At 42.9% G+C, this 22,632-nt stretch overlaps 1 long non-coding RNA gene across 5 annotated transcripts in view; it reads right to left on the bottom strand.

Moving 5' to 3' along the window:
• The window catches only part of LOC128094486 (uncharacterized), a 62,014-nt gene that overhangs the window by 29,711 nt on the left and 9,671 nt on the right, over window positions 1-22,632 (bottom strand). For 4 of the 5 annotated variants that reach the window (XR_008212971.1, XR_008212973.1, XR_008212974.1 and 1 more), the window contains one exon: window positions 12,265-12,373. This is a non-coding gene — a long non-coding RNA (uncharacterized LOC128094486). Of the gene's footprint in view, window positions 1-12,264; window positions 12,374-16,372; window positions 16,533-22,632 lie in introns of all 5 variants that reach the window. The other variant, XR_008212972.1, reaches the window with a different exon arrangement.

Below are 22,632 nucleotides of genomic sequence, written 5' to 3'. Positions count from 1 at the left end.
AGTGGGTGTCATACAGCACTGTGCCCTGAGCCAATCTGCAGCTGTCTTTGTGAGTCCTGCAGCCCCAAATCTTTCCATCTGGGTCTGTTGACTGTTGATGATCTGCACTCAGGGTTGAGGAGGGGAGGATCACTGGCCCCCACCAGAGTATCCAGCCACTTCCTCCAGCTAGATGGAAATTCTGCCCTAATTGCCTCACGGGCTCAGGAAGGAGCCAGAATAGATAGACTAGGGAGGACTTGAAGGGAGTGGGTAGGGTTCTATCTGTACTTCATGGGAAAGGCATCATCCATGCTGGGTAAAGACCTGGCCTTGTAGCTGCTTTGGATTCACCCGTGGTCTTTTCCATGCTATGCAAATAAGCCTCCCAAAACTCACTGGTTCCCCAGAGTGAAGTTTGGTAGAATCAAACTTGGATTTCTTATTGAGACTTTAAGAATGGGCAGACATTACTTAGCCTCCTCTCCCAGGGGGTGGAAATTCTCACCACAGTGGGGCAAGAACAGCTGGCCCAGGTAATTATCAATAATACCACGTATGCAACCCTAGTAGGGAACTGGGTAGTGTGACAGTGCTGGCGACAGCAGCTATATAATTTCATTGAGGCCTCAGGCTTTACCAGTAATATTTAATCTGATGATCACAATTCTTAGAAGTGGTATTGGTAGTCCCATTGATTCAGATAAAAGAATTTGGCTCTGGGGATATAGGAATCTTAACCAAGCACTGAATGGAAGGTTCTAGATTAAAGGCACAAGCCCTTTCCTCTAAAGTCCTTATTTGCTAGTCTTCAGTGATGGACATTCCAGGAGTAAGCAGTCTTCAAAATTACAGAATTGCATTAGGGACATTTGTCAGGTGGCTTCATCTGCATTAAGGACTAATCTAGGGACAAGGCTAACATCCAGGCTGAGGTGAATGTCCCTGACAGCTTACTAAGGTGACATCTTAGGGATAGAAAGCAGGCAAGGCCAGTGAATATGGAATGGAGCACCAGGAGATCTGGAGAGAAGGCAGAAACTTTTATGTAAGAATTAAGATTGAAAGTTGGGCCTGATATCACAGGACCTGCAGCAGCAGCTACTCAGGAAGGAGAGGCAGGAAGATCCCAAGTTCAAGGCCTATCTGAGCCACACACACAAATTCAGATAAAACAGAAAGAGAAGCTTCATGTTTTCTGGCTGCCTAAGACTATTTTATCCCAGAACTTAGAAAAGGATGGAGGTCAAGTGATCCCTGACAGAAAGAGAAATGTTCTGAAATAATCCAGTCTGGTCACTGGAAGTTTAGGTGATGAGACAGCACATGCCTCCCAGAGGATTTGGAAGACCAGCTCTGTGGTTGTTTGTGGTCATCTGTCTTCTCCACAAGACACAGAAGGTTCATGCATGTGGTGGGCATCCCCCAAACAAAGACTGGCTCTCATTTCTTAAATAAAAAGGGCAGTCTAAATGGTCTTATAGAACCCTTTTTTCCTGGTACTAAATCTCACTGAAACAGATTTCTCAAAGCTCCTCTCAGCAAAGTAGCCTACAAAAAGATGAAAATTGATGTTCCAATAAACATTTAAAAGCAATTTAAATATTTACTCAAGTCTCTCTGAGGTATGGAGGAAGTATATATTATATTTTCACACACACACACACACACACACACACACACACACACACACACACACCAATTCCTACCTATTTTTCATCCTGAAGTATCTCTCATTATTTACCCTCTGTGCATTTCTGCCTTTAAGGGGTATCTCACTGGTGATGATTGGGGCAAACTCTGAAACCAGGAAACGTTGGAATATCACTCCAGACTGGAAGAGAAAGAATATACTAGAAAGGAAAGCATAGTTTTTATACAATAAAAACAATAAGACGACGGGCATCCTAGAAGCAACAGTCAAGAGCCTTCCAGATTTGTGTGCTCTCAGTAGATCCTGATCATCACTTTCTCCCCTCCTACAGTCTGGGATTCAAACCCACAGAGTAGTATCGCCCGAAGTGTGTGGGTCTTCTACCTCAGTGAACATTATCAAGACAATCCCCACAAGCCAAGCCAATCTAGGCAGGCCTTCATTGAGATTCTCTTCCCAGGAGATTCTAGGTGGGTTAAGTTGACAATAAAAACTAACTATAACAAACCGGGTGGTGGTGCCTTTAATCCCAGCAGTGGGAAGGCAGAGGAGGGTGGATCTCTCTGAGTTCAAGGACAGCCTGGTCTACAGAGTGAGATCTAGGACAGCCAGGGCTACACGACACAGTGAAACCCTGTCTTGAAAGACTCCCCCCACAAAAACTAACTATAGCACCTCATTAACTCATCTTGGAATAAATGCCAACCCACCCCAACTATGTATCTCACCATTCTTCCATAGTGGCCTGCACATTCTTTGCCTCCATCTTGCTTAGCCATTTGCAGTGTGGGTAACCCTGTGTCCCGGGCCTACCCCCTCTGTGTCTTTATTACGTTGCTCTGTTATTGTATTTTCCGGACTTACTCATCTAGTAAGCCTCATGCAAACATGAACCAGTTCTTCCATACTCATCACTGTGTTCCCCAGAGCCTGTGTCAGTGCGGGGACAATAGTAGATATTTATTGAGTGTTGCTTGAATGGGTGTAACTGAAAACAAAAGGAAATCATTGCCTTGCTTGGGTTCTGTGAAAATGTCTTCTGGGATGGAACTTTGCGGGCAACACTTTTGTGGGGAATAATGAAGTGAAAGTAGGTCAGTAAGGACAGAGCAGGAATGGCGGGACGAAGTCTAGCCTGGGAGGTTAACCCTTCAGTATTGTCCCTAACTGAGGTACAAGGCCAGACCTTTACACGACTGGATTAATTATCAAATGCTATTGTTCCTAAGAAAGAAGTGACATGTTGAGTGATTCAGCTGCCTTTGAGGAAGGGCAACTCCTTGAATAGATCAAGCTCTGAATCCTCCATATCCCACCCGACCAGCGGCCAGCAGCCAGAGGAAGGAGTGCCTGGACCAGAGAGGGATTTTAAACACTGTGATTAGTTAGTCTCTGGTCAGTTTCCCTTTGACCGGCAGCACTTAGCAGCTGGGAACCAGTTTTCTAACTCCAGAAGTATTCCTCTATTCTAAATTTCATCTGCTAGCAACCTCCTGGCCACCCTCACATTTGAATGTCTGCACCAGCACTCATTGTATGAGTACTTAAGGAGCACCCACTGTGTTCTGGGTATTAGTCTGGTCCTAGGAATGCATGAGACAGACTGAAGATCCTCTCTCCACTGAGACTTAAGTGGAGAATTCTTCAGATTTTCTAGAAAGAAAACAATTAGAAAGCTTAAAAAAAAAAAGAAAGAAAGGAAAAGGAAGGAAGGAAGGAAGGAAGGAAGGAAGGAAGGAAGGAAGGAAGGAAGGAAGAAAGGAAGGAAGAAAGAAAGAAAGAAAGAAAGAAAGAAAGAAAGAAAGAAGAAAGAAAGAAAGAAAGAAAGAAAGAAAGAAAGAGAAAAGAAAAAAGAGGGTGGGGTGGAGAGTGCTAATTAGCATGAACCAAGCGGAAAAAGATTCAGGAATGGGGACTGGCAGAATTTTGAGAAGGACAGATGCAGTAAACCAAACAGTCAGGCCTGAGATCGCCTGTACAGACGGCATTTGGACAAAGTCATTTAAATGTATGGAGTTGGCTCTTTCATAGTAGATAGGACAGTTGCAGAGGGTGGAAGCAAGCTTGAGCATTAGAAGGGAGTCTTGAGATCAATGCCTGCAAAGAAGTGAGAGAGGGAGAGCTGAGTGGAGATGAGGTCAGAAAGATGGGAGGGGAGGTTACAGACAGTACCATGACTTTATTCTGCACTCTCAATGAGCTAGAAGCCTTGAGGAATTTGAGTAGAACCTTAACAAGGTCCAGGTCTAGTTACATTCTCTATGACCTCTCTGGTTACTGTAGAAATGGGTATGTGAGCAAAGCACAGATGCAGGAAGTCTGGCTAAGACGATGTTGATATAGTCCAGGCACCAAGTGATGGATATTTGGACTAAGGTAATAGGGATTGAGCTCTTAAGAAGTGATTAGGTTTCAGAAATAGTTTCAAGTTAGAGCTGCCAGAGTTTGCTATTGGAACAGCTCTGGGTCATGAGAAGAGAGGAGTTGACTGAAAGGCTGTGGTGACCACTCTCTGATGGGAGGAAAGGCATCTCAGTGAGGTATGCAGTGTTTACAGAAGAGAGTTAGGAATACAGAAGAAAGTTAGGGCTACCTGTTGGACATTCCAATAGAAATGAATGTATGCAAAGTACAGGGTCACACCTCAGGCTGGAATATGATTGACTAGAGCTGTCTACGCAGAGATGACAAGCGAAGCCATGGAACCAAAGGAAATGACCAGGAGAGTGAGTTTGAGGGGAGAGGAGAGGCGGGTTATGGACTAAGCCCCAACACACTATACATGTGACTTCCAGTATGTCCACAACCTCCAACCGCACTCTCTGTGACCCAAGAGAACCTCAGGTAGAGGTGTCTCCTGTGCCATGTTCTACACGGCTAAAGAACTTGGTCTTGAAAATGAGATATACTAATGCTGCAATATCATCTTCATTATTCATTGTGGGAATTAGATGATTGATATCAAGTCTTTACTGACCTGTTTCATCCTCAAGTAGCTGTAACCTTTCGGTGGGTGGCATGTACTTCCCCACTCTCTCATGGCCCTGTGCCTTGACCTGTCCAACCATAACTGAGTGGCTGGAACGCAAGGAGGGACTTCAAATATGCTCTGGCATGATACATCTGCCATCAACATGGTAAGAAAGAGTTTGGGTAGCAGGCACCTCTAACCTGGGACTCAGAATGTAACACGTGGAACAAAGCCACTTCAGTCTTCTCGGGGTAAGCAAGAGAGAAACAAATGCTTACTGTTGCATGACACTGTGATTCTATAGCTGTGGGCTATGTGGAAATAGCTTACCAAGGCAAGACTGACTTATTAATTATATAGCTTTGTAGACTTCGTTACTTCATCTACCGAAAGGGGATTGAGTATGCCCTCTCTCTGGGTGTCTCTCTGTCTCTGAGTAGTAATGAAGATTAAGTAACATAATAAATGCAAAAATCCTGATGTAGCACCTGGCCCAACACAGACGCATGTTAAAAGTTAATTAACATCTTCTGATCCCTCTCTTCCGCCACTGATGGTCAATCTGGACTTTCTATACTAGCATCGGTTCTAAGTCAGCCCTGCCAAAGAGAAGGATTGGGTCCCTGTGTTGTTTGGGCAGTTGCCCTCGTAATTTAGAATTTCTACATAAGCCACAGCAATGTAATTTCTTGGATTTCTTGAAAAACAACTGGAGTCAGAAAAGCCAGCAGATCTTCTGCCATTGTTTCTCCGTGGGCCCCACTATCTTTAGAAATATAAGCCTATTTCAGCAGTGCACTCCAGGCACTCTGGGTCCCTTGAGAAATAACTGCCTTTTGTTTATGACGAGCCAGAGTGCTTGCACACGTGCGCACGGCACACCGTACATACTGCCCTTCATCATCCCAGGCTTTTGTTCATCAAAATAATAGCAAGTGGTGGCGTAAAGCCATTCACTGAGAAATAATTCATTACAAACAAAATCATCCAAATGCCAGTTCTTCAGCCCAGAATGACCTTCAAAGCAATGGCCCCCAAGACCCACCTGAAGCAGTCAGTGGCGGTAACACAGCATCAACTCCAACAATGCTCACTGCCTGACTGGGCTGTCACCGACTCTGGCGGATCCTTTTTGTGCCTTTACTTTCTTCAGCTGACCTTTAGTCCTTACAAGCAGGAGGTGGACAGTTCAACCAGTCAAGCGACTTCATTTGAGGCTCTGCTGATGGGGTAGATGACACCCTGCTAAATGCCCGCACCTCTTTAGACAAAGCAAGAAGTCTGAGCAAGGCCATGATGTGCTTTTGTATAGATCTAGGGCAACTAGTCCATGTCAACATTTAATCAAGTATTAAAAGTTTTATTACAGACTTGAATCCCTGTCTGCAGAAATAAGACAATATGTATGTCCATTTTCTTTATTTTCTTAGCTCCACACAGAACATCAAGAAATGGACTCATCTTATTTTTGGAATTTACCCAGGGGTTCTTGGTCTTTCTCCCTAAAATCTTTCATTAAGGCCAAGATACCAAGAAGACTATCCCTGGTTTGGCTCCATGTGGGATGCCACCAGAATAGCCATTGTCCTTGGTGCATTCCACAGAAGCATTTGGTCTCAGCTAGGAAATGCAGAGGACATGCTGTCCCCAGTGCCTGAAGACCAGACTGCACAGGAGTTTCATATGACTACCATCTGAGAGACAACAGCTTATACTGAGGTTGATGAACACAGAGAGGACTGGAGTCCTAGATCTTCCCATGATCCTCAATGGCTTCTGGGCTTTACCTCTACCTAGTATCTCTGCCCAAATTTACCTCTCTCCTTAATTATGTTCTCTGTTCTCAATGTCCTAAAAGGGTGCTGGATCTCCTCAAAACATTTTTAAATGAAGAACAGAAAATGAAACATCCTTATCTTCCACTTTTTGTGGAAAAGTTTGGATTGGGGCAAGGCAAGGAGAAAAATGCAAATTCATATCTCCAAATAGTGCCCTGCCACAAGTGAATTATTTTAAAGTTTCTGGAACACTCAAATCCATTAAAGGAAGGATAAAGCAGGTAACTGAGAAAAGAAAAACTGGAGACAGAACCTGCCTCTTTCATGGAGCACAAGGAATTGCCTTAGACTGTTTTCCAAAACCTGAGAGCCTGAGGTAAAAATTTGTGTGCATAATTTAGTAGGAAGTCTACTCTCAGAGAGCCAGAACAAGGGGCAAGAAAGAAGAAGCAAGGGTCTGGAGAGCCAATGTGAGACAATACTGAGCTGACTACCTCAATATTGTGGGCTGTGCTCTGAAGGCTGAATAAACTCCATCACAGGATAACACATCTTAAATGTTAGAGGGATACCTCCCCCCATTCTCCATCCCTCACTGCTCAGACTCACCTTGTAGAGTCTGAATGAATTCTCCTGAAATTTGTAAATTGAAACCCTAATCACCAGCGGGATGGAATTATGAGGTAGGGCCTTTGGTCCGGGGGTGGAGGGTGATTAAGTCGGAAGTCAAAGTCTTTCCAAATGGGATTAGTGTCTTTAAGAAAGGCCTTGGAGAGTTGCTTTTCTTTCTCCTGTGGGAACACAGCAAGGAGGTGCCATCATCAAGTCAGATATGGGCCATCACTGGATAGTGGATCCACAGGCACCTTGAGCTTGAGTTTCTCAGCCTCCAGAATTGTAAGAAATGAGTTGCTGTTGTTTCTAAGCTATCCAGTCTATGGCACTCTGCTTCAGCAGCCCACTCTAGATTACAATGGGTAGTTGCTGCTTGTGTGTGCTGGGTGCAAATTGCAGAACTGCCCTCATCTATGACTCAGTGTCAACTGAGAAGCCACGGGCTGGGACCCAGAAGCTCTTGGCATCACCTGTGTGAGGATAGTTGGAGCACACTGAACTGATCATCGCAGAAACATCTGGAATGACACACAAATGGAGCTAGAAGCAACTCAAGCCTCGCTGATATGCTGAGCAAATCTGTGTGAGGTACACTGGAAGGAACAGGCAGTGGCAGACATTCTAGGGGAGCTGGCATGTGTGCAGTGTAGGTTATGCATAAAACATATAACATACACAATAATACAGAAACATAAAATGTACCATATAAAGTAAAAACACATATAACTTACAGCTATATTGTCATCTTTAATTTTAAACTATAATGGCCTCTGTCAAAACTGCTACTTATTGAGTCATGAGGATTTACTGAGTTCCCCAATCTGGCAGTGAGCAAAACACTTGATGCCCCCATCCAAGATGATACCATCTATTATTTAATTTAAATGTAATTACATCATCTCCTCCTGTCCCTCTCCTCCCTCTAATCCCATGTCCTCCCACCCCAGTCCCTCTCAAATTAATGGCTTCTTTTTCTTTCATTGTTATTGCTACACACACACACATACACACACACACACACACACACACACACACACACACACACACACACACAGAGACATATACTCACATATACACACATATATAAAACCTACTGAGTGTTGCCTGAATGTATATGATTTTAGAGCTGATGACCAAGTAATGGATAATCAATTAGGAGCTTATCCCTGGGGAAGACTAATATTCTCTCTCTCTCTCTCTCTCTCTCTCTCTCTCTCTCTCTCTCTCTCTCTCTCCAGTTATTAATTGCCTATAGCTCTTCATCTAGCAGTGGGGTCTTGGAAGATTTCCCTCCATCCCCTTGGGATGTCAACTGCTCTTACATGTTTGGGTCTTGTTTAGGCCGCCAGCTTGATGAGATTTCTTGAGTATAGCTTCCCTGTCATATCTAGAAGAAAAACACAATCGTCACCACAGACTTCCTGATCCTCTGGCTCTCACGATCTTTCCTCCCCCTTTTCTTCAAGGTCTACCGAATCTTAGATGTAGGAATTGTGTTGTAGCTATATAAACTGGGGCTGACCACCCCACAGCTAGTATTTTTAAAATACTCATGAAGCTTGTAAAATTCTTTGAAAGTTGGTGTTGAACTTTTTAATCTTTAATCATCTCAACTCTTTATGTGGATTTAACTGTTTATATCTAAACAAAAACATTCACCTCAAAAAGAGGTAGGTAGTCAGCTCAGGCTGATTGAGTTATCAGGCCAAACAGAGCTGCCAGTATAAAAAGGAAGGAAATGGCTCTCCTTGAAAGATGCAGAAATTACTAAGTGGATGCAAACATTTTCAATGTGGAGTTTGCTGGCATTTTCTGAGTCTCCCGCTCTTTAATGAGTGAGGTGTATTCTTCTGGAATAGACAACAGGGGACCAGCCCAGCTACTCAGGCGTAATCATCACTCTTCCCCAGAAATAAACGGGATTCTCCTTGCTCAAAAAAGTATACAAGCAGCTTTGTGGTCTCTTTCTAAATGGAGATTTGCTCCCACTGGTAAGTTCAGGGGACAACTGATTGTCTTTAAGAAAGTTTAACAAAGATGACTGACAAAACTCTAAAATTTGAACTGAAAAATTGTATCAGGTTTTTAAGTTATGCTCCAATCAATCCAGTGGTTTTATTTTTGTTTCAACCAAAATCGGCATATACGTCAAACAGCATACCTGTAAAATTTAACGTTCCCATTCTATGTATGAGGAAACTGAATCTTAGCTGAGGTCACACTTAGTGAATTAGTGACTGTAGATGGTTTATAAAGCCAGGGTTTTTTCCTGTGTACAACCTTTCCCAGAAGAGACATTAAGATAATTTGAACAATTTTTGACCATTTCCTCCTTGGTTATACAGGGTAAGCTCTCTCTATATATATAGCAAACCAGTTCTGCCTTGAAGTCTACTTACACAAATTATTTCCTTGCTCACCAAGCCAAAAAGAAATTGTTCTGTCAAAAACTATTGCTCATCAATATTTATTCAGGCACCCTAATTCAGAACCCCAGCTCAGACTTGATTCCACCTCCACTCGAACAGCTGCACTGAGACTCAAGTCTGTTTGAACAGGGATTCTTTTTTCCTCTTTCATGTAGAACTCCATTCCATAGACTGGGTTACTCCTTAGTTGGAGATTAGCATTAGTCCAAGTACAGTCCTCTTTTATTTTAATAGGAAAATCAGTGCCTATAACGCTTTACGCCAATGCAGAATTATAATTCAACATTAGTGTTACAGTTGGAATTGTGCCCCCTAAATTCCATGTGTTATTGTCTTAACATCTAGTCCCTCAGTATGTGACCATACTTAAAAACCAGATCATTATGAATAAAATTAGTTAAGGTAAGATCTAATCTTTAGGGTGTGTCATAGCCTAATAATTACCTTATAGTCTACCTTGGTTGCTTTTCTATTACTATGAAGAGATACCATGACCAAGGCAAATTATAAAAGAAAGCATCTAATTGAGGGCTTGCTTACAGTTCCAGAGGGTGAGTCCATGACCATCATGACAAGGAGACCACATGGCAGCAGGTAGGCATGGTACTTGGAGTAGTAGCTGAGAGCTTACATCTGACCCACAAGCAGAAGCAGAGAAAGCTAGTGAGACTGGGCCTGCTGTGAGCTTTGGAAACATCAAAGCCCACCCCCAGCAACACACCCTCTTCAACAAGGCCACGCCTCCTAATCCTTTCCCAAACAGTTGCATCTACCAGGGGCCAAGCAATCAAACGGAGGGTGGTTTCTCATTCAAACCACCACAGGGTCTGACATAGCCTCATAGGAATAGGGTCCTGATAGCAAGGGGTAATGAACATAAAGGGAGTCAAACATAGACAGAAGATGAGGTAAAAAGACACAAGGAAAGCTGATAGCTGACCCCTTCTGATAGCCTCGGAGGAACCAATCTTGATTTAAAACTTCCAGTCTTCCAAACTGTGAGACAATAGAGCTCTGTTGTTTAAGCCACTGAGTCATGATGCTTTTTTGGCAGCCCTACAAAACTAATACCAGATGTAGACTATTTCCCAGCAGTCTCCTTCCTGGTCCATCCTCCTGACTTCCCTTCCAAAGTAACATGTCCCAAACTCTCATTTACCACTGCCCTGTTTTATCACTACTAAGAAGTATTTTGCCACACACATACACACACACACACACACACACACACACACACACACACACACACATACACACACACACACACATGACATGTTATTCAAATTTGTTTGGGTTTGAGTTGGATCAAAAGATCTATAAGGGCATTGCAGGCTATGTTGTCTTGCTTTGTAGATTCAAAATTGTTGGCTGATCCCTTTGTGTGGAGCTGTAGCTTGTTTCTTTGCCTGCTAGCTGGCATTCCATGAAATGACTGACACATTTCTCCTAGGCGGCCTCAAAGTGGTGTAGAGAGTGCAAGCCCCACTCTCACGCTCCTCCAAAACGCTGCTCCATGGCCCAGAACCCAAGGCATTCTCCTCTAATAACTGTGCCACTTTCCGCCTTTGGAGATTTGGTTCTGTGGTTTGGACACTTTATTTAAACTCATAAAGGCCAATGACAGAGCAGCGAATCCTGGGAAGGGTAGATGGGAAGGATAAAGGAAAGTGTGGTAGACACTGGAGAGGATACTAAAGTCCCTTGCCTCTCTCTGGCTTGCCTCCTCAGCAAAGTTGAACTCTGTGGAGTAGAATCCCATAGTACCACACAGCAAACCACATAACCACAACTGGAGGATGACCCCCAGCTCCGTCCAGCACTATTTGTGGACTGATCTCATCAGGACAGGAGTGTTTGCCTACGAAGGGACTTGGGAATTTGTGCTAAACAGGCAATAAACTGAGAATTATCTACCGAACTGAAAGTTAGATTGAGAGTAAGACAACAGTCTATTTCCCCCCCTTGGCCCCATTTTAAAAGATGGTTCTTGTCTGAAAAATTTCACAGAACAGTACAAAGCAATTGGAAAATATGACTTTTCTTAATCCTAAAACAAAGCAGCCTGGCCTTCTATGCAGGCATGCGGACTTCACTAATCTTCTGGACTTCACTAACAATGGTGACTAAGCTTTTCGGTGTTCCCTTTTGGATGAACCTAGGCTTGGTCACGTGACATCATTCTAACCAATGAGAGCTGAGTTTGAGTCTAATGGTGAGGTTAGGAGAGAGCTTTAGTTCATCTAAAGAAGGAGAACACAGAGCTCTGTTGCCTCAGGCTCCTCAGCCCTTTCACAGCAACCCTCCCTTATGCTTGCTCCTAGCTGTGGTGGCCGGATCTCTGACAAAATGGAGCAGATAAGAAACTGGGAGGCAACGGGCCTGATTCACCAACCCACTGAACTTCAGAAGCCTGCAGATGCCTCTCCTTAGAATTCACATTATGCAAGAATGACTGACATTTCTTTGTTTCCATCAGTTTTCCTCAAGGTTCCTGTTACTTGCAGCCAGAAACATTGTTGAGTGATGGAGCTGGACTCGACTTCCTGAGAAGTAGGTGGAAATGAGTCTGAGGACTATGTGTTGGAAGTCTGCGTGTGGAGGAGGAAGGCTCTGAATATTCAGATCTCTAAATACAAAGTGGAGCATCTTAACTCTTTAGATAGGTAAACTGAGGCACAGAGAAGCAAAGTGTTTTGTCTGTGGCTTCCTAACTCTGGTAGGAAGCAGCCTCCTGGCAAGCGTTAATCTGTGCGCGCGTTTTTAAAGAGAGAAGAGGCTGGAAAGGGTGAATAAAGCCTGCAGTCGCCAACTCCCTTCCTCCCCTCATTTCCAGCTCACCTGCCAGTCCACTGGATCTTCTGATCATGATTTGACTCTCCCTCAGGCAAAAGCATCTTCCATGCCAAAAGTTACATACTGCCTCCATGTATGGAATCCATCGCTCTTTCTGCCATGAAACAACAGTGACATTCTTAAGGAATCCTATAGAATAACTTTGAAGTAAATGCTTCTTAGGTATTGGGAGAAAACCCTAAATGTTGGTGATGGTGCAACCCAGGATGAAACATCCCTATGCCTGCTCTTTCTTTCTTTCACAAACACCCTTTACCCTACAAACAAGCTCACACTCTTTGGGAAAGTATATTCTTGGAATGTAATCTGCTGGGAAAGATGACCAAGAAATGACATATGGTACAAAATGATCTAATCACTAAGGGAACAAATATGGAGTGTTCGGCTTTATCAGCAGGAGGGGGTAGCAGCATCCCGTTCTCACTGCATAGGGTATGGATGCATGTTTTTCTAGTTCAGTGCCCATCAAGCAGTCTCAACAAAGCTTCATTCCAGTGTCTCTGTGCTTGGTTCCCAAAATGCTGGGGAAAACTTCCCACTAGTAAATTGCTATAGCAAAAGTGATAGAGATCATGAATGCTTATAAAGTCCATATTAAGTGTACATTACTGGGATATTGTTTCCCATAAATATCTATCCTGAAGCCATCAATTGTATCACAAAGAACATATTTCTACTTGTGGACCCTGTTGTTAGTAGCTGTATTTGAAGATGGAGTTCACAATAATGAGCTATGCTTCAAGAATTTGGAAGTGCTGAAATTGGAAAGGGCAGAGTACAGAGTCCACACTGATGGACTAAACCTACTACATATAAAGATACCTTAAACATAGGATGTCTGGAGCCCAGGTTTCCCAGAAGTCTTTTACAAATATCCCCCATGGTAACTATATGATCATCTTGCCTGACCATGATTAAAACATGGCATTTTGAAAGGCTCTTCCTGAGTGTGAGCCTAGGGGAGAACAGAGATGGAGGAACATGCTGCCCTTCACAGACACTCAGCATTCTACATCAGAGACCTCAAAGTATCTGATCCAAGTAATTCTTTCTACCGAAATGAGGAAATTGGCCTGTGAGGTTTTCACACAGGAACATTATCAGGTTCTCTTCAGTCCCTGATGCAGCATAGCCTTTGAAAAACTCCTTTTATCAAAGTAGTGTCTGAACATGAAAATGGCATATGAGGGTAATCTATAAATAACAAAGGTTGTTTTGATTTCAGAAAGTATTCATTGACCCCCTCACTGAGGAAATTAAGAATTTTGTTTACTTCAAATATCTATTTTCTTCATCAAATTTTCTGTTATTTTACTTCCTATATACTTTTTCTTAGGCTACTTTATTTTATTATTTTGTGAAGGGTACGGGTGTGCATGCCATGGCACACATATGGAGATCAGAGGTGACTCGCATGAGCTGGTTCTCTCTTTCCACCACGTGGGTCTCAGAGATGGAACTCAGGTCATCAGGCTTAGATGAGAATGCTCTACCCAGAGTCCACCCTGCCATCCATATCTCAACTCCTATTCTCAGCTCCATGTTTGCGTTAGGTTCTGAAATGGTCATTGGAGAGAGGTTTCCCTCACTTTTAATTAATTGGCTATCAGAGGTGAGATGAATGAGTAAAGTTGCTTCTTTGTTCATGCAGAGCCAAGTGTGCTAGGGTTACATTTGTTTTCCAGGAATGACGCAAAGAAATGACTACTCTACCATACAAAATAAAACAGGCCTAGAATCTAGGTCAAGTGTAATCTCTGACACTTCATCAAGGTCTTCACATCATGCCACAATTTAGTTTATTTCATACTTTGGCTGTTAGTCCTATATATTTTGATGTTTCCCTGGCAGTATAGACATAGTTTCTCCCTCAGAGAAGAACTGTGTGATTCCTTGTTATATTCGCTAGAGTCCTCTTCCTAATACTTAGGAATTGCTCCATTCTTCCTCTGGAAGATGTTCTTGGAACTCATTGACTTTCCATATAAAGTAGACCAATGGCTTTCAAGGCAGACTGAAACATTTCTCAGCCCTTGATTCCATTTCATCACTCAAGAAAACAGAAACCACTCTAGGTAGTTAAAGCAGAGAGGGAACCATTCAAGTCATTCATTACAAAGTATCAGAGGGACCTAATGAACACAAGATAACTAGGTGATATGACCCAGGGACAGTACATGCAGAGACACACTTCTGCTCTTGCATAACCTCCTGAACTCCAACTCCTCTTTTCTGACAAGAAGCCTTTAAGTCTCCATTCCCCCTGATGTTGTAGGAAGGGTAATTCACACAGATACGATGGGAAGTTCTGGCACTGTGACTTGTCAGTTGCGCTAAAGCCACAGAAGCCGCTGCTAGGTCAGGCCATCTACCCTCTACCTACTTCTAGTTTCATTCACAATCCTCTCGTTGTGTGAACCAAATCAGAATCCAGCTGAGTGTAAAGTCTCGGAAAGGTGATTTTAGGCTTCAAGTCCCCAAAGTAAGAGGAGTGAATACAAGGTCAGTATGAAACTGAGCCCCATCAAAAATACATCACAAGCAGAGCTGAAGAGATGGCGCCATGGTTAAAAGCAAGAATTGACTATTTGGAGCACCCAGATTTGGTTCCCAGGACCTATTTGGGGCAGTTCCCAATTGCCTGTAACTCCGGCATCAGGACATCTGGCGCCCTCTCCTGGCCTCCACAGGCACCTGTATTCATGTTCAAATACTTAAACACAGGTGCATACATATGCATGTGATTAAAAATGGAATTTTATTTTAACAATCTGAACAGATTTAGATTGTGTGATGGTTATATTTAATTGCTAATTTGACAAAAATCTAGAACTACCCAGGTAATGGGTCTCCGGGCATTCTTGGGAATTATCTTGATCACATTGGTTGTCCACCAACTGTGGTGGCACGATTCCCTAGGCAAGGGACACTGGGATGGACTGTAGAAGAGCGAGGAAAGTAAGCTGAACACTAGCAAGCATGCATTCACTTTTCTTTTCTTCTGAATGCAGAAATAATGGGACAATTTTTCACATTCCTGATGCCTTGACTTCCCCACCATGAAGGACTCTAATCTAGAAATGTGAGCCAAATACACCTTCTACCTCAAGTTGCTTTCATTGTTTGTTTGTTTGTTTTTTTTTTCATTTTTGGGGGTGAGATTTTTTTGTTTGTTTGTTTGTTTGTTGATTGGTTGGTTGGTTGGTTGGTTTTTCAAGATAGAGATTCTCTGTGTAGCCCTGGTTGTCTTGGAACTCACTCTGTAGACTAGCCTGGCCTCAAACTCAGAGATCCACCTGCCTCTGCTTGGATTAAAGGCATGTTCCATCACTGCCATGCTCATTAGCTTATTTTTTTTTTTTTTTTTTTTTTTTTTTTTTGGTTTTTCAAGACAGGGTCTCTCTGTGTAGCTTTGCGCCTTTCCTGGAACTCACTTGGTAGTCCAGGCTGGCCTCGAACTCACAGAGATCCGCCTGGCTCTGCCTCCCGAGTGCTGGGATTAAAGGCGTGCGCCACCACCGCCCGGCTTCATTAGCTTATTTTAATACAGCAACAGGTAAAGAAATTAAGACAGATTGCATCTACCATTTTTACAGCTTATTTGCTTGTTTGTTTGTTTGGTGGGGGATTGTTTAGGAACTTTTTGTTTTTCATTAATTCCTCAGAAATTGTACCTGGAAAGTAAAATATTCTGAGCCTTTCCATATTGCAAAATGTCTATATTTTCCCTTACATTCTATCATTTGTTTGGCTAAGTACATTGTTACTTTAAATTAGGAGATATCACTCTGTTGTCTTCCAGAAACAAGATAAAAATCTTGAAGAAAAAAGTTAACTAGTAAACAACCTTCTAAATGAGAACGACTGATTGCTTCTGGGCCGATTCGCTTTGCTCCATAACAAATCACCTCCACTCACTGACCTGAAGCAACTGCTTCTCATCATTTGTGCCTCAGTGGGAAGTGCTTTAGAACTGGCCAGGCTTACTGGACTGCATGGTCTAAGGTGGTCCTGGGTGTCTGGTCTCAAGAGAAGGGATGTGCCTAATTTGAAGGGGCTTGTCATTGCACGAGGTGGCATTGCATCATCTTACAGGCTAGCAGATCTTCCCAGGACAGTCTTAGGAAGAGCAAGCCTCAGTGAGCGAATTCTCTTCTGCTTGCCTGGCGACACTCTACTGTCCTGTCGGCTAAATCAAATCCACTGTAGTTTTACTGGCTGAAGAAATGCATAGCTGTGAAATGCATGGAGCCCTGAAGAATGAAATAGAAGTAGAAAGCCAATGTAATACAGTAATCTCTAGACAGACTGCCTTTACTACAAGTGTTTGTGGACAATTCTAGTGTTCCCTCTTTTCCAAAGCCCCATCATTGTCCATCTGCTGTGTGCTAAAGATACAGACCTTACTAAGACATAGTTTCTGAACGAAGGAGGTCACTGGGGTGAGGCAGTCTCACCCCAGTGACCTTTAATTAAGATAACTGCAGGAACCCACCTCAGTTGAGATTGACACGGTGAGTAAATTAAAAGAGCTCACGGCATGTCATTTGATGAGAACCAGCAAACCCAGGCCTGGGCAACTGGCAACCTTTTTGAATTCCAAATTCAAGGGAAGAAAACGCTGGAAGCGCGGGGAAAATTAAAAACAGGAATCATCAAAACAAAAGGTTATCAGGTTGACCTCGCATTGTACTACAATATTCTGTGTAAAACTCAGGGAACTAAATTCTGGTGTTTTACAGAAGGAGCAGTTTAAGAATTTTTTTTTCCCCAAAGGGTCCATTTCTTTATAGAGAAAATATTTTCAGATTACTAAGCACGCTCCATTGGAAAAAAAAAATGAGTCTGCATTCTAGTTAATGGAAAAATTAATTTATAATAGGAATTCTAGAAAGGAGATTCAAGTTATAAACAGGCTTGAAGGTCATACTTTCTCGTTTGACATACAAACCCAAGGACCCACTGTGGTGGTATTGTGTTCCCCAAAATATTGTGCAAGCTAATAAACTTATCTGGGGTCAGAGAAGAGAACAGCCACGATATTAAACATAGAGGATAGGCAGTGGTAGCACACGCCTTTAATCCCAAGAAGCGAGCCTTTAATCCCAGGGAGTGATGGCAGATAGCAGAAAGGTATATAAGGCATGAGGACCAAGAACTAGAAGCATTTGGCTGGTTAAGCTTTCAGGCTTTGGAGCAGCAGTTCAGCTGAGACCCATTCTGGAAGAGGACTCAGAGGCTTCCAGTCTGAGGAAACAGGATCAGCTGAGGAACTGGCGAGGTGAGGTAGCTGTGGCTCGTTCTGCTTCTCTGATCTTCCAGCATTCACCCTAATACCTGGCCTCAGGTTTGATTTTATTAATAAGACCTTCTAAGATTCCTGCTACAACCCACTGGACTATGTTTACCTCAGGTGAATGCTCCAGCGTGGGGCGAATGTTTGGCCCTGTATCCAGCTCTCCTCGTCTGTCTTTTCTTACTTCTGTTCCTATTCTTTCCCAGGGAACAGAAACATGTCTTGAAGTCATGCTCTTCCCTCTGCTCTGAGAGGACCTATATTTGCATATTTATGCCTGTGCTTTACTTCCTGCTGCCCAGACCCCCCAAAAAGATAGAACTGTTCACAGGTTTCAGACATTCCTGCTATGTTCGATTAAAGCTTCCTCTCCGGTTGCACTCAGGTAGATTTGTCTATTTCATTCACCCATCCATTTTTTTTTTCAGAGAACAATTTGTTCAGTGGGTGGTTCTTACACTTTTTTTGTTTGTTAAATGTCATATTACAAAGTTAGGATTAAATAATAAATAATTCCTTGCTTCACAAGATTTGTGAACATAAATAGGATTAGAAAATGATCTTAAAGTCCACTTTACTGCTAATGTTAATAGTCTCAACTAGATAGAATTTCTGTGCAGGCTTTTATTATTTTTTTAGTTGTGTGTATGAGGGGTTGTACATGTGAGTTCAGCTTCCCTGGCAGCCAGATGTGTCTGATCCCCTCTAGCTGGAGTTACAGGTGATCTATCCAACATGGATGCTGGGAACCAAAATCAGAACCTCTATATGAGTAGTACATGTAATTATCGCTAAATCATCTCTCCTGCCCCAGAATTTATACTTTTAAAATTATAAATAGATAGATTGAGAGTTAGGGATATAGCTCACTGGTTAGAGTGCTTGTCTGACATGCTTAAGGCCCTCAAGGCCCTGATTTTGATCCCAGTATGCAAGTAGGCAAACAAACAAACACAGAGACAGGCATCGTGCTGTCTACTTGGAATCCCGGGCCCCCGGAGACAGATGTGGGAAGAGCACAGAATGTGTGAGGCCAGTCTGGACTAGAGCATGAGATTCATCTTGAAAAAAAAAGGGGGCGGGGGGAATGCACTGTAAAGTACATCATGAATGACCTAAGCAATTAGAGATTTTGATTGTAAAACATTTTCTATCACCAAACTCTCTTCCTATTATCATCATTGCATGGCCTGTGATGCTCTTATGCAAAAATAAGTGGGAGTGAAAAAAGAACCGCTACAATAGTAAGAGCTGTTATCTCCGGGCAGTGGAAAAACAGTTTCCCCCTTCACTTCCCTTTCAGAATTTATCAAATCATCTACAATCAGCACATATTTTATATAATACAATAGCATATCAAGGGAGGCAACTACAGCCCCTGGTGCCTTATCATGGCAGACATTGTTCTTGCTTCTGTCAGTTTGCACAGATTGTCCCTGATTGGTACCCTTCCTTCAGGTATAATTCCGGAACCCAAGCCCTCTCTGTTTCATGATTGTGTGGCTCTCCACAAATGACCCCCGAGTTTCTCTCAGATCCTGTGTCTCTTCCTTAATTCTGGATTAAAATGGCGTCCTGTGGAAGGAATGTGTGAGACCTGCCTGGAAGTCACATCACCACTTTGTCTATGTCTCCACTGGCCAAATCTCAATCTCTTAGCCACTGTTAGCTTTATGGAAAGCTGAGAAATGTAGTCTACCTGTGTGCCCCGGGAATAAAATCAAGCACTGCTGAGCACACCATAACATACTCTTCCGATCACTAAACAGTCCTTTATCCATGTTGCCATATGTAAAACACATTTGCCCTTTTCCAAGTTTCCAGAAAACTTGGAGAACATTCCTCAGTCTTTTATTCTCTTCACCTAGGTCAATTATGCATCTCTGCATTAACTACTACATATACTCTACTGCAATTAGAAGCTTCTCTGATAAGAATTTAGAGATGCATTTATCTATGGGTATAACAACTCATTAGGAGTTGTTTTTTTTTTGTTTTTTTGTTGTTTTTTTTTTTTTTTCGAGACAGGGTTTCTCTGTGTAGCTTTGCGCCTCTCCTGGAACTCACTTGGTAGCCCAGGCTGGCCTCGAACTCACAGAGATCCGCCTGGATCTGCCTCCCGAGTGCTGGGATTAAAGGCGTGCACCACCACCGCCCGGCTAGGAGTTGTTTTAAAACTACCTCTTAACTACATAATAGTAGTAGGTTCTCTCCTGCCTATCCATAGGTTCTTAGCCCAATAATGAGTTTTTAGCTTGTGTAACAGAGCTTAAATATAATCAGAAAGTAGTTGGTTACTCCCATGATGTCCATGCCATTACTGTACCAGTGGGCATTCCTTGCCAGACTAGTTATTATTATAGTTCACAGGGTCCACAGCCAGGTGAGATCAACGATTACATTTCTCCTCTGGTATTGTGCATATAGTACCTTTTAGAGCTATGAAATCAGCCAGTAGTACTGAGGTTCAGGTCAGTTCCAGTCTGAGTGCCTCATGTTGTATGATTCAAGTATGTGGTGTCTTCAGGAACAGGGTATTAGTGTCAGGTTCTAGAGGGTAGCCAAGAATATGGGCAATAGCCTGTAACGTTTGTAGAGGTCTATGGAACCTCACTGACCAACAGCTCAAAAAGAACTAACCCATTCTGTGGGATTCTCATCCATAAACGGAACATCTGTAATACAACCACTCCTCTCAAAGCTCACGGATCATGGTGGAAGAAGAGGCAGAAAGAATGTAAAAGCCAGAGGCAGTGAATGACTACAGGAGCACAGTGTCTTAGATACAACAGAGCAGGTGTGTGCATGAATTCACAGTGGTTGTAATAGAGACACAAAGCCTGTGTAAACTGAAGCCAGACCAACTCCCCGCACGGAAGAGAAGTTATGCATGAAGTTCCATGCATAACCAGGCAGCTATTGGCAATTGATAGCTACTAGGAGAGTGGAAGTCCGTTTTCTTCAAGAGTGTAGTCCCTGGTAGTGGAAAGCAAAACATCCAAGAATATTTGGGAAGCACAAACTGAACTAGCCTAGGATTTTGTTGTTGTTTTTATGAGGGAGAAGTTGAATGAGTGGTGAGCACATACAAAACTCTCAGAACTAATAAAAATATCTGTAAAAGGGAAAATTTGGAGAGATTTTCACATCCCTCCCCACAAACACTGTGCCCAGTTCAAAGTCCAGAAGATGTACAATCTTTCCACACTCCAAATGTGGCTTCTGTGATCTAGTGTCTTTCTTAAAGATTTATTTTATTTTTATTGTATGTATGGTCTGTGTATGTGCACACATGTGCATATTTGCGGGTGCCCACAGAGGCCAAAAGAAGGTGCTGGATCCCATGGACCTGGACTTACAGGCAGCTGTGAGGCAACCGATATCGGTGCCAGAAACCAAACTCAGGTCCTCCGCAGAAGAAGTAAGTGCTCTTTACTACCGGCCGTCTCTCCAGCCCCACATCCAGCATCTTTTGACTTAGGAAGTCCAGTCTTATTCCTCTACCTGTCATTCATCCCAGCTCATCCACTCAAAAAGCCAAAGAGCTGGAACTAGAACAAATATTCCCATGTAGAACATGGGTAAATGGAGACTGTGCAAACAGCATCACATCACCATCATCCATAGAACTCTTCCAAAGCCCAAACTAAAACCCCATGCTTACTAAATACTAACTTCCCATCTGCCCTACCTCCAGGACCCTACCAAGCTCCACCATATTTCCTGTGTCTGTGGTTTTGATCACTGTCGGTAATACGGAATCCATATTACCAACAGTGATTTAGTAATTATTTCATGGTTTATTTCATTTTGCATAATTTCTTCAAGATTCAGTGGGCAAAGGTGCTTGTCACAAAACCACAGTGACTTTGGCCATCATCATCATGGGGTCTATTCTGAGTGCCATAGGGTAGAAGAAACAATTTTGGTGGACATAAAGTAGTTCCCACCACAGATGTTAAGATTTAAAAAAAAAAAAAACATATTTTTTACATTTCAGGAGTGAAAGGCACGTGTCACACAACTCAGAGTGAAACTCAGAGCATGGCCTGAAGGAGTCAGTTCTCTCCATATGGGTCCACCATATGGGTCACAGGGTTCACTATCAGGTCTACAGTAAGTGCCTTTACTCACTGAGCCTTCTTCCCAGCCCCCAAAATTAAACATTTTAAGCTTGTTCACACCCTTTGACCAAAAACTGCTACTTCTAGAAGTTCTTCCCTTGGGGTATCCCTCAGATACGGTGTCCACCCTTTCTTCTCCCTGCATCCTGGGCTTCTTGGGTTCCTGACCTCTTAGATTGGACCAGAAGAACTAGAATTAATGCACCCTGGCTCCCTCGGGAGGACACACATTTGAAGCACCTGAATTACTCCAGCATACACAGGGCTTCTATCTGGAGGCAGGTCCTGTAGCCACCACGGCTTCCCTTCTGAGTCCCCTGAGTTCCAGCTACCTTATCATTTGGTTCACTGTCTCATTTAATGCAGCCCACACTTCTAAAATCATTTGTGTTACTCCATTTGAGTGTGCCCTCTGTTTCCTACTATACCTTCCTAGAGAAATAGATAGAGATCTGAAAAACATACAAAGATGTTCAGGATGTGAAGAGCTAGCTCTGAGGTTAAGAGTACCGACTCCTCTCTCAGGAGTCTGTGATGTCAATTCCCAGCAACCACACAGCTAACTATCTTCTGTAACTCCCTTTCCAAGGGGATCCAACACTCTCTTCTGGCCTCTGGGCCACTGCATGTACATGGTGAGTCAATGTACATGCAGGCAAAACACCCATACACATACCCAAAAAATTAAAAAATATCTAAATGAAATCTAAAAAACAGTATGTTCAAGATATCAAGATTCACACTGAAGCAGCTCTGGAACCAGTGATCTAATAATTAGAAGCCAGGAAATATGTTTCTGTGGGTCAAGACCTTAGAGAATGCACACGGTAGTATTGGGGGACTTCTTCTCTGACACTTTTCTAGATAATCTCGATTCTGGAAAACTCTGGGCAAGCTGCTCCCTTGACTTTCCCATGCCCTATCCCATCTTCA

This window comes from Peromyscus californicus, unplaced genomic scaffold (genome assembly GCF_007827085.1).
Source record: "Peromyscus californicus insignis strain IS unplaced genomic scaffold, ASM782708v3 Scaffold_4__1_contigs__length_199733344, whole genome shotgun sequence".
Classification (NCBI taxonomy): Eukaryota; Metazoa; Chordata; class Mammalia; order Rodentia; family Cricetidae; genus Peromyscus; species Peromyscus californicus.
Note: the sequence above shows the minus strand (reverse complement) of the source record. Positions and strands in the feature narration are given on the sequence as shown.